Raw genomic sequence first — 17,314 nt, 5'->3', positions numbered from 1 at the left:
AGGACTGTTCCATAGGAAAACCTAGAAGAAAAAAGCTTTCCAGCAGAAAGCTGGAAAGCAACTCTGTAGCATTCAGGACCTCTACAGAGGTCCTTAGCTTCCATGCAACTATGTTATAGATGCGTTCTTATCTTCCGTTCTCCCACATACTCCAGGTTTCCTACCGGGATTCTTTCTCCCCACTCCATGTCAGCTCCCCTCGAGCCTTTCTAAAACAAAAAGATATACTGCTGATCCTGGACAACTGACATGAACAAGTTCTGAAGGCTAAAACTAGGAATCCCCCAAGGCATTCGGATCAAAACCAGCCCCTTGTTGCTTCAGAGGGTCCGCAGAGGAACATCTGGGATGCTGAGCTATAAACCAGGTCGTGGGACTTGGGGCAGAGGAGGGACAGCTGAGCGGGATAGACTGGCTGGGGAGCCCGGAGGCTGAAAAAAATCAGCTGGAGATCAATTAAATCAGGAAGACATAAAAGGTGTTAGCCAGCATTATGCACTGTAGGTAGTCACACAGAGATGGTGATCAGACACGTACATGAAAAGGATTAAGAGGCAGAGGCAGAGCAGGGAAATTAATTTCCCTTACTGTATGAAGAAACTGCTGATTCCTTCTGTTGCCAAAGCAGCTGCAAAAGATTGAGCTCCTTTTTGTATGCCCCACCACAGCAGTCACACACCTCCACTTACATTTCCCTTACAGGCAAGTGTGTGCTTTTGCAAGCACACAGCATTTCTCTGTAACAGATGCCTTTTTTTTTTTTCCCCCCTCCTTTTTGACGTCTCTGGAAAACGTGTGTATATTTTTTGTACATCAACTTACTGCTTTTGTATCCTAATTCTGGCCAACAGCACGTTTCTCTGAGCAGCGTGACATGGGGCATTGTTAGCTTCTCATTCACTTAAGCATTCGGCTTCCTTTATTTCTGCAGGTTGCAGCCAGGAAACTGGAAAATGGACCACAGGAAACCTGGCCTCCTACATCTGTCCCAGTTTGTAATAGCAGCTCTGGTTTTATTTTTCTAAGTGTCTCAGGTTCATTTTAACCCTTGAGATGACTGCTGCAATAACATGTAAAAGAACATGACTGTTTTGTCATTATTTTTTTAACCACCGTTCCTCAATACTAGAAATTGAGATTTTGCTAAACCATAGTAATTTTTGAAGTATGTTAATACTTATAAACAATTGTGAGAGTTTAAAAAAACTTTTGTTGGAAATTACCAAAACAATTCCATTCCATAATGACAAGTATCAAAGAGTATATTTAGAGAAAAATATGGAGTAAGGCAGTCTCTAGCTGTTTCAGCTACATACATTTTTAACATAGTTCTAAAGTGAATGTCCATATGGAAAGCTGAACAGCTTACAAATCCTCTAGGCCAATTTTTCCTCTTTTAAATTTTAGTTTCTATTAAAAAAATTGAAGAACGCTTGTTTTGCATTTGATTACAGAGGCAAAAGGGTGCTGATCAAGAAAAGAAACTTTCCTAGAATAATCAAAAAAATCAGTCAGCCATAACATTTTTCACTAAAAATTCATCTGTATAACAGTGAGTATATCATGAGAGGTTAAAGACAACTGCCAAATATGCCCAAATGTTTGCTCGGAAACATCTGAAAGAACAAGGCGAAAGTCTGAGTCAGTCCTCACACTTTATTTCTCAACAGAGATGCTTCAAGGATGATAAATAGGATGTGGTTGGTAAAAAGTTGGTGATTCCACCAGAAAGGAGGAAAAACAAATACAAATTTGTTTACTCAAAGTTTTCAAGGACTCATCAAAGGAGATCTTACTGCAAATTTAATTGACCTTTAAAAAATAAGCTTGCAGCTAAGTGTGTAAATATACCTGTTTCAACTTGATGCAGAACTTTCTCTCTTGAAGGTAATAAATCAAACTAATGGTGCAATCCATAGCCAGGGCACTTTAGGGAACTGTGTGTATGATACAGAATGCTGGTAATTTTTCCACATCCAGCAACCAGGACATTTCCTGCCAGAGCATCCTCCGAGTTCTTCCATTGTGTTGAAACTGCAAAAACTTTCTAAATCAGGACTTCCTCCTATTATATTTTAGAGGCGTCTTTCTGGGAAATGCAGATTCAAGTGAAAAAAAAAAAAAAAAAGAAGAAAAAAAAAAAAAAAAGTAATTCCTGCAGCACCACCCAGTGGAAACATTAGAAAAAGTTACAGAGTGCCCCAACACGCAAGTTCCGATTTGCTGCAAAACTGCAGTAATATTGCCACACAAACTCAGGCTGGTTTACGGATGTGCCAAAAAAGCACAGAAGGTTTTGCTGGCCGATGTACTTACCAGTCACATGAGGTATGCCTACTCTGCCTAATAGTCTTCTCTTAACTTGGTGTTCTAACTTAAAAGATTATTTACAGTAATAATTTACAAGGTCTCCTTCTCAAGCAAGAATACCCACTGTTCTGGCCCAGCACATTTAGAAAAATAAACAGGCTCATGTGGTTAAAAGCAACACAAAAGAGACAGCAGCAAGATCTAGCAAAATATCATAGGCTAACATCAAGTTCCACTGGAGAAAAGAAAGCACTCGCACACATATCCAGTAATGCCTCCAGTAGGTACACCTGGTAATACAATGTTTACAGTTTTTTGATTTTTTTAACTAAGTCAAAGAAAGGCGGGGGCAGATGTCCAAAGGAAGAAGGCTCTGCAACCTCCAAATTAATACAACAAAGGACTGGTCGCCTGCCAAGCAGAGGTGTGATGACACCGCCTCTAGAGCACGAGTGTTTTCAGATTCTCCGTAAGGATGCAGTTCAAGAAACACTTTTAATCTGACTGGAATAAAAGCCCTTAGCAGGAGGGAATATGGCTAGTTGTCTCCCCGTGAAAGGCTTAAAAACATAACGTGCTCAACTATTTCTAAAGCTAGCTGTAAACAAAACTACATAAACCCATAATGGCTCCAACCATTCACCTTGGGACATAAAATGAATGCAGACTCCTCACACTGCTTTCTGCTCATGTGGTGCACATCTGTGGCACGCTGGCAATGCACTACAATGCAATCTGAGGGACTTCGCCTTTCAAAGCCAGCCCTATATGTTTATTTTTCCCATATGACTTTCTCTTACATTTTTTGTCGGCATCAGTAGCACACAGATCATGATTATTTGACTGCCCTATATAAAACTTCTGATAGTCCCTTTGATAAATTCAGAGAAGATATGCATGAAAACAAAAAAAAATAGCTAAAGAGGGCACAAGATACAGCCTCCAGGAACAGTGGTTATTCTGAAAGTTTACATGACATACCTAGTGATGATTACTCCCAAATGTAAATGCTTTTTCCTTACCTCCACTCCCTTCTTAAACTGAAGTATTAAATTTTCCAATTTTGTGACAACAGAACAAATGCTTTGTAACTTATGCTAGTGCCTCTAATATTTCAAATGGTGTATTAATACTACTAAACTGTCTCAAATGTTGGTTTTAAAACATTTCATATTCAGATTTTTTACCTGATCTTCCCTTCTCAACCGATTTTTCCTAGACTAGAAACTTAGATAAACCACCACGTCTTTTTAAGACCATGAGCAGAGAGGAACGTGGCCAGAAGCACAGGAAATGTAGTCCTGGGAGTTCTGTTCAGGCAAACTGAGGTGGCTGGCAATTTCCACAAAACCTGAAGCAAGATCATCACAGCTTACACTGGCAGTCAGAGCTCACCTTCCCATGCACACTGAATTTTCAGAATTTGCTCTATTAGCAAAATGAGCCATCAAACTATTAAAAAATATACAGGCTTACCTGTATATTGCCACATTGCAAGGGGAGTCAATTATAGCATTATACTGAAAATGGCACAACACAACTCAGCAGATGGTAACCTACATACACATAGAGGTATTTTACCTGGATAATTTCTTCCCAAAACTTTAGTGCTATTGCAATAGTTCTTGGAGCATGAGCCAGGGTGTAAGTTCCTTAGTCATAAAAAATGAGCAACTAGTCAAGGTCTATATTTTTCACTTTAAATGCTATTATTTCTGTGTGCAATGGTCTCATAGTAAAAACCTAAATTAAGAATCACTCTTACAAGTCAAAATCTCAAAGATCTGCTATTCTCCTTTCTAATCAAAGTTCTAATATGCATGTTTATCATGCGCCAAGCTAAACTGAAACCCAATTAAAAGATTCTTATCTTCTGGCATTATTCACTTGCCTACTACACCAACAAGAACCTGAAGGTCACACCCACACATTTCCCCTAACATCATTCATTAAATGCTGGAATACCCAACAGAATATATAAAAAAATACATGAGATTTTCAGCCAACAGAAGATCTGATTGTTACTTTACTGTACTGTCTGTGTCCTCTGTACTTAAACTAATTCCCATGGCAGCTGCAAACTATGACGGAGAAACAAACGGGACACTATTTCGAGGATTACTGGTATACAAAGTGCCTAGATTGCCCATGTTTAGAATTGATATCAATACACCAACTAGTTTGTTAGTGTCTGATGCTCAGGATACATAACAGCCACTATTTTGATTTGTATGCTGAACCCTGGATAAGATTCCACGTTTAAATAAAATTTAAAGCCTCTTCCGCCTCTCCTCAACTTGGATGAGATTGTACAGTCAGTTTTATTGTACCCTAGTTCCAGGGAAACAATCCAGCCTTGGTACTGTGCAGTTTTGGAAGTATTTGCATCACAACGCTTCAGTACTGAAGCGGCAGTACTGAAGGAGAGCTGCAGTCATACTTCCTATACCAGTCCTATTCCACGCTCGCAGTTTGCTAAACTAACCACACACGCCAGTTGCTGTGAGTCACCAGACTTCACAGAGGTCTGTATCTAGAATCTAAACCCACATTCCCATCTCAGCTGTATTAGTATAACATGGAAGATATTCTCTGAAGGTAGTCAACTTTCTCCAGATTTAGCTAACAGAGTTGCAAAAGGAATTTGTTCTTACTTTCCAAATGCTTTTAAAAGATTATTTCTTCTCATGATTTACTGTTAATTGCTGGGAACAAATAATAGTGGTACTTGAGTCTATAAACTTTTTGTTTGTACCATATTGTGACTTGATACAACAGAGGCCACTCAACATTACCACAATATAAACATTTGAAAACAATAACACTCATTAGCATCTTTCCCAAAAAGCTTAAACTGAAATACATCTGATCAATTTTCTTCGTATCAAAAACCAAAACAAAAGAAGAAATATACAGAGAGGCAGTAAAGAGGTGGTATCACCACAATAGAGGCAAATGGATGCGTAATAGAAATCTGTTTTCCAGATGAACTGTCAGCTGTTTTGCAAAATGAGGATGGGAAACTTATAGGAGGGCATTTGATTAAAACCATTTAGATAGAATATAATCTTTTTTGTACAACTGTGAAAACATATTTTACACAAACGTCTTTGCTTGTTCACTAGTATTTTCAGAGAAAGACCTGTCTTGTAAAATTGTATTAACAGGACTTAATAGGTTAGTGCTTAGAAACCTTCTACCACATTTGAATGATTGGTAAGAACCATAAAAATTACAACCAAATGATTCATTACATAATTTAGTGACAGTTAAAACTAAAAGACAACATGTAAGACGTAAGTTTTCCTCTCCCAGTACCTCAAATTATCTTCAAGTTAGGATCCACAAAATCAAAAAAATTGTATACTTTAAAGCTGAATAAACTAAGACAGTGTTGTTTGCGTGAAAGCCAAAATACCTTAACATACAGTAACTGGTATTTGCAAGGAGTATCCAAAGTATATTCTGAATCTTCAAATACCGAGTAGTAAGTTGGCAAGCAGCAACACAGATGTGATTGAAATGACTGAAATGGGTCTGAGGAAAGCCAGAGAATGGGCAGTATCCCTCACACACGCAATACATCCTGACACTGCAAAATTTAGAGAAAAGCTATGGGAAGACTAGGAGGACACTCGCACAGGGCAAGCAAGAGTTACTCCAACGCCTTAGTTACATTCAAGGCCTAGGCTAGCATTTAAATGTTTGCAACATGCAGTTAATCTCAGTGCATTAACAGAAGTGCTGACACACTCAAAAATAAATACATGTCTAAGTGCTTTAAAAGATCAAAACAAAGTAAGTTTGTGGTTTCCTACAGAAATCCTTCTCCTGAAGACCCTGAGCTGTATCTAACTGCTCAGATGTAGACAGAGCACATGGCATAGTCTTTAGAAACTTTTCTTCACACAGCTGATTGATATTTGTCTTAGTTCATAGGTGTATCCATTTCATAGGTGTCATCATACAGGCGAGCAGTTTTCAACATGTGGCCCTTGACACAGAAGTCTATGGGTTCCTCCTAAAGGAGGGGCAAAAGTACCACCGTCCTACTACAGTTGGCTCAACTGCAACATAGGCATCTGCACAACTGCTCAAAAATAATTATGGCTCCACAGATACGAAAAGGACAAACACCACTGCTTTAGTCACAGCAATGCTACTTGAGCAAATCAGACGTGATGTTGGTAACTAACTCCATCAGAGTAAAAAAGTCTAATTTTCAGCTGAGTCGTATCTGCTTAGGTCATGGCAAAAGTTGTCCTCCAACGTTCTTAACTGTAATATAACTATAAAATAATTACTTAAATATTTAGTGTTTCAGTACACTCTGAGATACCAGCCATGAATTACACTGATTAAGCAGATCAACAGTTCCAGGGTACTTTTTGGTACTGCAAAAACTACCACAGTATTCATACAAAATTAAAAATGCAAAATGACTATACAGTTATTAAATGGCATTGAATTAGCTGGCAGTTAGTGCCTTAGTGATATTTTCACAATGCTTATGGCAGGTATTTTCTTTAGTCTTTGCTTTTAGAAAAGCAGCAAGTCTCCTTCAAAGATCTTTTGAATTAATATCCACTCTTAACAGCAAACAATTAAGAATTTGAATTCTGACACAATTACTGAGTTAAGGAAAGCTTTAAGGACAAAGACGCATTTTCTTTTTGTGAAGCGCACAGATGAGACATACTTTGTGCTTCATCTGCTTTGTTTCCATACATGCAGCCCTGTATTTTGCGGTGCAGTGAGCTAGACTTCCTGTGCCTACACCTTGACATTCTCCTCCAAATCATGACTAATTCTTTAATCATTCATTTTTCAACAAAATACTTCAACATGAGAACACACATATTCAGTCTTTCAAGAGCTTTCAACAGCCTCCAGAATATTAGTTGATTCATTTAGCAAGCCACTGACAAAAGTATCTGTCTAATGATTCGAGACTGTGAGATTCCCTGCTGTGGTGAACACCAAGGAGAAAGCCACGTGAATCAACCCAGGGATGCACAGCACAACAGGATTTTCAAAGGCCTGTGAGTGACAGCCTGCTGCATGAACCCTTGGGTGCGGTTATAAAGACACACCGCAGCTCAAAACCAACAGTGCTCTTTGCAACGGGCTCAGGCTGACAGTGTCCTATAATCAGTGTCACGGCTCTAGATGGATTCAAGCAGCAGCATCCAGGCATGCTGCACATCGGAGCCACCACAAGAAAACTGGTAAACGGTTTGAATGGCACAAATGAGTCCAACCTGCCATATCTCTGTGGGAAGTCCTAGCTAGTTTATCTTTGCTATCCTAGATTATTTAGTACTATGACCGACAACTGCTCACAGAGATAACAGTAACTACATGAGCATACGAATTTTATACCAGGTCACCAAGATACACTAGTCAAAGTAAGTTTTTATAAATACATGCTTCACAAATAACTGTGTGTTGGTTCTCCCGCCCTTATCCCACTCTCCCTTACCTTCAGTAGCCAAACGTCTGTTTATTTTGGCATCCATTTCTTTCTTCTGAAGCAACATGTTGTCATGTGATTGCATTCCCAAAGCTAAAATCTGTATTTTCTGTACAGCTGATAGACCTCCACATCCGTATTAGGTATACCTATCTTCCTACATGTAATCTTAGGAACCTCAGAGCAAGCAACAAGCTCCAAGCACCTTAGTGAACCTTCAAGATTACTTTCATTCTGTGCCAAGTCCTCCAGAACAGATGTTTAAACCAAGGTAAATTTCAACTTCAGTTATATTAAGTCACTTGACCAGTAATACCTTCCCATAAGAATACCTCTATCATAAGTATGCCTCCATCCCAAGAAGGGCATTACAGCAAGAAGGTAAATTTTATGTAACTGGACTTCATGCACAGCAAAGGGGAATACTTCAGCCTTTGGAGTGAGATACTTTTCATGATTTAAGTTTAACGAAATAACATTAAGTAACAGGAGCAAAGAACCACTGTGAATCAGTAAGCAGTAAGAACTGCAAATGAATAAAATATTTTTGTTTCTACACATAAAAGCATCCATGTTCACAGTGGTTTATAAAAGCAGTCATGAGGAAGACTGTAGCTGAGTTTCTCGCCCTGTGCTTATTTCAGCTGTTGCATCTAGCTGGAGTTGGTGACATCAGAAAGGATATAAACCTGTAGGTTTCTTCTTTTTAGGAACAACTCATAGACGGGATTTGGAAAATCAACATACAAGCAATGATGACAATATCTCCTCTCTTAGGAGATACTATGTATTCTTCTCACACACCTTCATACTTTGTAAATTAAAACAGGTAAAGAATAAAATCATACTTACAGTGAAAACACCTTTATTATTTGAGTGAAAACCATCACGCACTATTTGATATTTGGATTTTTCTTTCTGTTCCAAACAGAACTGTTGTATTTTTGACACATATATAGATTACTTCTTACTCACTTTTTCAAATATACAGAACACAACTAGTACACTACTACTACATCTGTTTTTCTATGAGGACATCAAGATGCTTTTATTTATGCTGAGTGAAAACAATGTATGAAATTTATACAGTGTAGATAAACTACATATATATTTATCTGTATATGTGTGTGCTTCATCTACGCTGATTCATTAAATGGCACACTGAAATTCCTTCAATATTTAATGCAATAAGTGGGCAATTTAATGTTCGTATTTCAAAGAGAAATAATAAGAGCTAGGGAACGCTCTTCAGTACGAGTTTTGGTATTGTACACCACACTAACTGTTCCATAACATATTCAACAGATTTTTGAACATTATGCCCAGTAATGCAGTTAGAATTTTACCAAGGAAATAAAACTCCTGAACTCCAAAAGCTCTTACTACCTGATGACTGCATTTGACTGAAACAGAGATTAGGCATTTTTTGTTTTACACACTACTCCAAAAATTCTTCTCTGCTCAACTAGGAAATCAAGAGGCATCAGTGTATGGAGACTGTACCACTAATCCAGTAATAAAAGTCCTCTGTAAAATGATGTTAATAAAGAACTTTTCTAAGCAGCTTGGACATAGGAAGTACAGGAAACACTGAAGACCCTCTAAGGTAAACACATAGTATATTGCAATTAGTTCTCCAACCAAGTACTACTTTTTTGCACAATATTTGCTAGTTTAGTGCTATCAAATGATGACTCACATAAGTAGCTAAGTGTTATTTCCTATTACATGCAATTTTATTCACATTTTTTGATATTTCCTCAAGTCAAAACTCACTTGCAAGCAAGACTCCATTTTCTTTGTTTGCTCCAGACCTTTTTTTTTTTTTTTGCACAAAGTTGTTAACTTCTAACTTATGGGGCATGGCAAAAATCTTTCTAATTCTGAACATAGACTTCTTTCAGGACCACTATGAAAATAAATCATCATCATTAAATAATTACACAAACCACTAAGACAAAAGCGGCATGTACAAAATCTCTTGAAAATTAGATATGTAAAGCACCAGTATGGGAGGGTTATGTGAGTGAATGTACACGACCATCACCTCAGTATCTTGGCACAAGAGCCTTCTAATAGTGCAGTTACACACAACTGTCACAGATGCATAGCACATACCGGTTGTAACACAGGCTTCTGTGTACCTCATCTCTGCACTTCACCCTATCAAACTATCTATGCATAAATTACATTTAATCTGAAATAACTGAAAAGTCTGTATGAGCAAAATACGAGATGAACCATGACCTTCTGCTTGAAATTAAACAAAACCATTGGCTTTTGGAGTCCTCATGACCAAAAAGATGCTGCATGGTGTAAACTTGTCTTAGCACTACACCCCTAAGTAAATAAAGATGTAACTTGTCTCCCTTTCAACTGCAATGTTAGAAAGGCTGACAGGGCTTCACAAAACCCTCCTGTGTTAGCGAACGGAAACTCCTAATGAGATTAGTTGGTGTGTGTGCAGACATTACTTAGCCATGACTAAATGGGCTCTCTTCCTGCAGCCAGTGGAAAATTCAGGGAACTTTTTCCCCCTGCAGCATCAGAGTCCCTCTAACCTTCAGCAAAGCCAGATCCAAAAACAACTCTCCACTTTCTCTCCCTTTCTCTCTCTCTCCTTCCCCCCACCCCCACCCCTTCCCTTACAAACATTTTTAGTGTTTTTTCGGCTGGTCGTGGAAACTATCCACGTCGGCCAAGGGGTCTTGGGGCAGGGGGTGGCTAAGTAAAGCGGGGAGGGGGAGGGCCAGGGAGAAGGCAGAGGACTACAAAGGAAACTCTAAAAAGGAGCAAATACATAAACCTGAGAGGGAGAAAACCACAGAGTTTCTTTGTGAGCTGCAGTGACTCATTTTCAAGATGTTGTCTGCTGCCAGTTTCAAACCGGAAGCGCATGGCAATTAGTCTTGCTGTTTCCAGACAAGCCAGAAACTCTCCCGACACTTTTTTTTTTTTTCCTTTCTTTTTTAAAGCCCCTTCTGCAGTTTCTGCAAGAGCCTTCCCGCCCCCGCCCCCGCCTCCCCCCCGGCCCCGCTCGGCCTCGCAGCGGCGCTGGGGACCCCTCGGCGACCCCCGCCGCCGTGACAGGCACCCGGGCGGCCCCCGCCGCCCCGAACGCCGTTATCGTGATGCTGCTCCTACGGGGCAGGCCCCCGCGGCCCCGGCAGCCGGACACAGGCGGGGAAGGGGGGGGTGGGATACGACCCGGCACCGCCGAGGGGGCTGCGGGGTGGAAGGGGTCCCAGGGCTCCCCCCGACCGCTCCGCCCTGTCAGGCAGCGCCCCCCTCCCGGCCCGGTCTCCCCTCACGCCCCAGCCCCTGCCCCCGCGCCCGCCCGCGCCGCGCACACGCTCCGTCCCCTCACCTACACCCGCGGCTCCCGGGGGCGGCAGGGCCCCCGGGGCAGCCCTCGACCGGTGCGAGGAGTCCCCTGAGGCGGCGGGAGCCCGCGCCCTCCAGCCGCCGCCCCCTGCCCTCGTTGCCGTCCGCGCTGCCCGGGCCCCACCTGGGCAGGACCCCCGGGCCCCCCGGCCCCGCGTGGGGCTCCGAGCCCCCCTCCCCGCGCTCCTCACCTCCAGCCCGCCGTTTGCCCCGCGGCGTCCCCCGCGCTGCCCCACCTGCCAGGGGGGCGCCGGCCTCCTCTCCCCCTCCCCGAAGACCCCCGAAACTTTGCAGGAGTCGGGGCAGGCGCCGCGGCACTTGTACCTACCCAGCGGCTGAGGGACTTTTCCGCTCTCTCCTGGTAGTTTAGAGGGAGCTGGGTAAAATCCCCTGGTTCTCCATGCTGACAGTCTTCTGCAAACGCTCTGTTGCTCTTGTAATGAGATCCTGATTTCCCCCCCCCCCCCCCTTTTTTTTTTCGGCCGGAGTGTGTGTGTGTGTGTGTGTGTGTGTGTGCGCGCCCGTGTGAGAGCGAGCAGGAAGTCAGAGCAGTCAGACAGAGCCGGCTCACTTCCTTTCCTGCATTATTCCCCAGGCGGTTTGCAGTCTGTGTAAACAGGCTTTTCCTCCCCTCTCCCCTCGCTCTGGCCACTGATGTGCAGCATGGCTGTAATACAAGACACACACATAGTAAAACGGGTAACGGTAACTCCAGCGGCTCGCAGGGAGCTCCAGCGGCTCCCCCGACCTCCACCTCTTCCTGTGCTACACCCCTGGGGAGGAGCTTCCCACCAGCCCGGCGCTGGGCCCACCGGCGGCACACGGCTACCAGCCGGCCGCAGCGCCTTGGCAGGACCGTGCCCGCTTGTCCCCGGCTGCCGGTCGGGAGCTGCTTGCGAGGCGCCCGGGAGCGGCGCTCCGTCCTGCATGGCGAGGGGCCTGGGCGAGGCGCTGGCCCTGGGAGCGGCGGCCGCCTGGCCCCGCCGGGCTGGGGGCTCAGCCTTGGGTGCCCGCGGGCTGGCGGTGCGCCCTTGCTGCCCGAGCGTGCTGGGGCGCCTTCTCAAGCTGGACCTCGCATAGACAGCAAAATACGGGAGCGGCGCGACATGGCACAAGGATATAAATTATGGGAAATGGCATTTTAAAAGTCAGTGGGCGCTCCTGTTGTCAAACCCGAGCTGGGTCTTCCAGCTCAACATCATGCCTCAGGCAGGCCAGCGGTAGTTTGCTGACTGGGATTTAGGCTTTGACCCTGAAGCTGTAGACCTTTGATCTGAACTGTTGGTTTGGATTTATTACAAGGGGCAGATTTCCCGTGTTTGCAGTTTACAGCCTCTATGTCTTTCCTTGTGTCTCATACATCTGCATTGTACTATTTCTAACTTTATTTGGAAATTCTCCGACTGAGTGACATTATCTTCTGTCTGCCCAGCACATCGGTGATGTTCAGTGCATAACACCTTATAATCAATACTGCACTGCTACTTCTTTTAGCAGTTACAAGAGGTTTATCATTCCAGCACAGTAGCTGCAGTTCTAGAGTGTTCTTGATGTGCAAGATAGCATAGAAAGAAAGTGTGATTACTTTTTATCACTCTGCTGGGTTGTTGCTGATTGCAGTGTGGCAATCTAGCTGCAGTTCTAGAGTGTTCTTGATGTGCAAGATAGCATAGAAAGAAAGTGTGATTACTTTTTATCACTCTGCTGGGTTGTTGCTGATTGCAGTGTGGCAGTGTCCTTCCCCCCTCCCTCCCCAGACCTTTGTTTCCATGACAATGCTCAAGTAATAACCATCTGTGGGGGTCACGATGGCTGTATCAACTCAAAATGAATTCAGGAGAGAAGGATAACAACACAATAGCCAAGGGCTATTGTGAACAATGTGCCCACTTACCAGTGCTGGTCAAGGTCTGACTCAAGCTAAGAGTGAAAGAAACTAACTTCTGTAGTCGGTATGCAAATATGACTACGAGTCAATTACCTTGCTCCATAAATAGTGGACAGCCCAGGGCCCGCCGACCTCTCCTGCATGGCAGCAGACTGCATGACAGCATCTCCCCTTGAGTAGGGACGCCTCTCAGGGTTACTCCTTGAGGCAACAGACTCAGTAATTGATTAAGAGCATCCTAAACTTTGAAATCTTAGCTAAGTGGTATAAAGGATGGATTGCACATACATAATCCTTTAGATATAAGCCATTGTCCAAGTCTGAAGCGAAGCTTGGATCTGGCTGCATCCAAACTCCCCTCTGAGAAGGAGTTTAGAACTCAGGGGAGTCTGTTCCGAACCTCATGACTCAACAGGAGGGTCTACTCAACAGTTTGTCTGACCCTGTCCTCTATGCAAGTAAACAATCAAGTGTAGCTTGCCATTGAATCTTGTTAAACTACTGTCACATTTACTATCAAACTCTGTTAAATCTCTGTTTTATACCGATAAACATATTGGCACTTCTGCCTTACGAGTGAAGCGCATCACTCCATTCGCGACACACAGTTGGCCACTAAGCATTAGTCAATAGCATCCAAAAGGCTGGTGGTGAGCAAACTGTGAGTCTCCTGTGGAAGTCCTTCAAGTTTTTTTCTTCTTGTCTTCGAATGTGCCATGGGGGAGTAGGAGTAACACAGTACTGGCACACTGAATTATGTAAATTTGTTATTTTCTTTAAATTATTCCCCTGTAGAAGTCATTCTGAATTTTAGAATACAGATATGAGGTCTGCTAAATCCTCATTTTGTGTTTCCCAAATAAAGAAGCATTAAAATGTTTAACTTGAGATAGTATATTTCCTAGATTAAAATGCGCAGTGGATGAAGTCCTCACTGTGTTTAAGTCATTAGGATGCAGGGATCAATCTTTGTTTGGAAACTACAACTGAAGACCCAGGTCTGCAAAACCAGGGCAGCCAGAGAAGCTTTTATGGTACCAATATGCAATGCTGGACTGACAGCTGGGGGAACCAGCATTCATCTTACACGTCTATCTTTCATTCGTTTTGCGAACAAGAGGCAAAGCAGAGACACTTCGGAGTTGCCTTGTCTGGTTGTTGGTGTGAAGATCTGAGAGAGCAAAATCTCTAAATCAATATAACACTTCTTCTACAAAAAGTAAGTAACACTATGTCTTTAAAAAAATGTTTAAAAATTTAAATGTTTATTTATTATGCTTTGACTTGCTTGACAGCACAAGAGTGGTTTTTTACAGTGCCAGTCCTTTTTTTGTCTTGATAGTGAGGTAGGAACCTAAATAAAGCTGCCATGATGGAGACTGGATGACCACTGGATGAAGGCTCTTCATATTACCTTACGGATGCTGGAGAAGGAAGTGCAGAACTTGTTTACTGGAATAAAGCCATCAGGAGATGCTGGAAATGAGGAATTCAAGAAATCTCTGCTGGAATTGGAAGAAAATGGGAGCTTTTGGCCAGGGCTACTGATTCTAGCACTGTGAATGTCATGGGGAAATTTTTTTGGGAACTGCACCTATGTGCTTGATAAAAGCACTGTGCTTTACAGAATGGTTGCTGAAACTCTCTTATCTGTGATATCTGCCTGGCTAAATTAATCTAGACTTATAGTTATCCTTAAGGATTATCTGCTGCAAAAATACAAGGTGATGAATTAGGAAAACTGCAGGTTTGTATTGTGTAAGAAACCTTTTCTTTTGCAAAAGCAATTCCACTCAGAAAATCTGTTTGTTAATGTAGTCACAAAAATGGTGGTTACTTTTTTAGTAGACTCAACACTAGTCAAATTCTGTGTCTCGATTCATGTCCATTCATCAACACATATGATCATGACAGCTGTTAATTATAAAGCCTTAGTCCTGTCCTCAAGATGTGAAGATTTGGAGGTTTACTTTTGGAAATGGTTCCTTGCTCAAAGCTGGTCCAGACAACAGCTGTCACACTTGTAAAGGACTAAGTGTAACTAGAGGTAGTTCCTACTCAACCAGTAAGGCAGGCTATCACTGCTGAAAGTCCTAATCTGATGGGTTCAGGTGATCCTTGAACACATACATGCTCCCAGGATGTCTCTGTGTCCTTTTTATATAGGCATGGTGCAGTTTGTAGAAGAGTCTGTATTTATAAACCTGTCCTGTTCAAAAAATTGCCCTAAAGCATTCCTAAGTATAGTGACTATAATTCTGCTTCATTTTTATTAGATTACATCAATTAAGAAACCAGGCTTTATCTGTCCTTTCAGATTGTTTCTACCATATTTTTAAACTGTTCATAAATCTCATGTGCTGCTGTAATTAACCAATCTAAAAGAGGGAAACAAAAAAACAAAGGTAGATTTGCTGTGTTCCAGATCTCTATTTAAGCTTTTCAGGCTGAGGCTCCTATCCACGTTGGTCCAGGCTTTAATGTAATTTCACTCCAAGCCTTGAGTCCCACTGTAATTAAATTATTAAGTTAAATTAAATAATTGCAATGTCAGTTTGCGGTACACAATTTCCCTTAAATATACACAGACACTTATAATTGTGTAATAATCAAGAACAAAGTTGAAAGCAGTTGGACATAATTGTTTCATTTAATATTTTAATTGCAACTATATTTAATGAATGTATACATTGTTTCACCCTCTCTAAACATTTTGTATTTCTAGATTACAGGATCTGTAGTGAAGAGGCTTCAAATTTGTGTCTGCCTTTATGATAACACAAAAGGTTCTGTGGGATAATCATAATGATTCTTCTCTCTTATTTTGTAATAATTCTAGCTTGAATAACCACCTGCCAGGTTACAGGGGGATTTCCAGGGGATTTTGGAAATTGGGTATATAGAAACTAATTACCTGAGTTGTAATGACAGCCTAATTTATGTAGGATTCTTGGTTGCCCTTCACAACATACTACTTAAATGCCTTGCAAATGCTGCATCAATATTGATGAAATGTTCCTCTAGCAGGTTTGGCTTTTCTCTTTCACACTTTCCTGTAGCTGGACAAACACGGGCTTCAGAGCCAACAACTTCATTATCGCAAAAAGTCCCAGAGGATCCCTTATTGCTCACAAAGTGGTCAGGTCCTCAGTTTTATCTCATCTTACAGGCAGCTTCACTGGCAAGAAAAGTGCTGTCTGCAATACTGTACAGTGCTGCCTCCAGGGTGTAACACTGACTCTAAACCCGTGGAAACTCAAGACTAGACTACACGTTTTCCCCCAGCAAGCATTATTTCTTCCCGGGCTTTTTGCTGAGCTATCTAGAGTAAAACTGTGAGCTTTGGGAAAGGTTTTCAGTGGCAGACATCAACAGAACTGTGTTCACTGTTGGGAAACCTCTTGTTTGAAGTTGTATCAGATTAGTGGGAAAAACAATTGCATGTCATCATCAAAAGGTTCAAAACCTCATACCATATTTTGTGGAACAAAGAAATTCTTCGGGTTTTAACCTAAAATTTTTCCTGTCAGAGGCAGAAGGGCTGAGTGCTTCTTCACACCATTATACGAGTATACTGTGCAGATGGCAGGACCTACGCAAGAAAGCAGGAGCTGCTTCCATCCTCACAGGGACTTCCTTTTCCCTCGGGGAGTATGTTCCAGTCCCTCGTGACAGAGGCTGTGAATGAGAATTACTGCTGGGTAGCAATTAGAAATCTGCCTTCAGCCTTAAGGGAATGATGTTTTGGAGTCCCCAAGGTTTTCCTCTTCTCCCCTACCCACCCCCGGAAGGCTGTGGTGCTTGATCAGGAAGGAGTGTTTGGGGGAAATTACTGTTTTTACACTCCTCTTCCTCTGGCACATTTTTGCTTTCCTGAATATTTTGCTTTCCCTGTATGTTGTTGTAGAATAAAGCACATGACCCAACATGTTTCAAGTAAAAGCATCACTTGCGTGTGCAATTTCATTAGGTTTGCCTTCTTAGTGAAAGATTTATAAGGAATCACCTCCTGTGTGCAGTGCAATTGCCTATGATTTTCTGTCATTTAAGGAATGTCAGGTCGATGATGTGTGTTGAAGGAGCCTACAGCACCTAAAAGAGCAACCCCTGAAACTGAGGAAGAGGATTCCAAGAAGCTTTGAATAACCATGAGGTCTAATCTAACTGCAAAGGTTAACTGTTTCAGAGGTCACCGCGCTTCTCTTAAATCTTTTAATCTGTTCTACAGCAACTTCTTTTCCAGGCTAATTAATTAAAGG

The 17,314-nt window shown here is 42.1% G+C and overlaps 1 protein-coding gene across 3 annotated transcripts in view; it reads right to left on the bottom strand.

The window, feature by feature from the left end:
- Window positions 1-11,920, bottom strand: part of ELK3 (ETS transcription factor ELK3) — a 39,667-nt gene extending 27,747 nt beyond the window's left edge. Inside the window, exon 1 of one of the 3 annotated variants that reach the window (XM_055712618.1) lies at window positions 11,496-11,920. The gene's annotated coding sequence lies outside the window, so the exon portion shown is untranslated. The remainder of the gene's footprint in view (window positions 1-11,495) is intronic. The other 2 variants (XM_005446312.4, XM_027815391.2) reach the window with 2 other exon arrangements.
- Between the last annotated feature and the right edge of the window lie 5,394 nt (window positions 11,921-17,314).

This window comes from Falco cherrug, chromosome 5, assembly GCF_023634085.1.
Source record: "Falco cherrug isolate bFalChe1 chromosome 5, bFalChe1.pri, whole genome shotgun sequence".
NCBI lineage: Eukaryota > Metazoa > Chordata > Aves > Falconiformes > Falconidae > Falco > Falco cherrug.
This window is presented reverse-complemented; position numbering and strand designations above follow the sequence as displayed.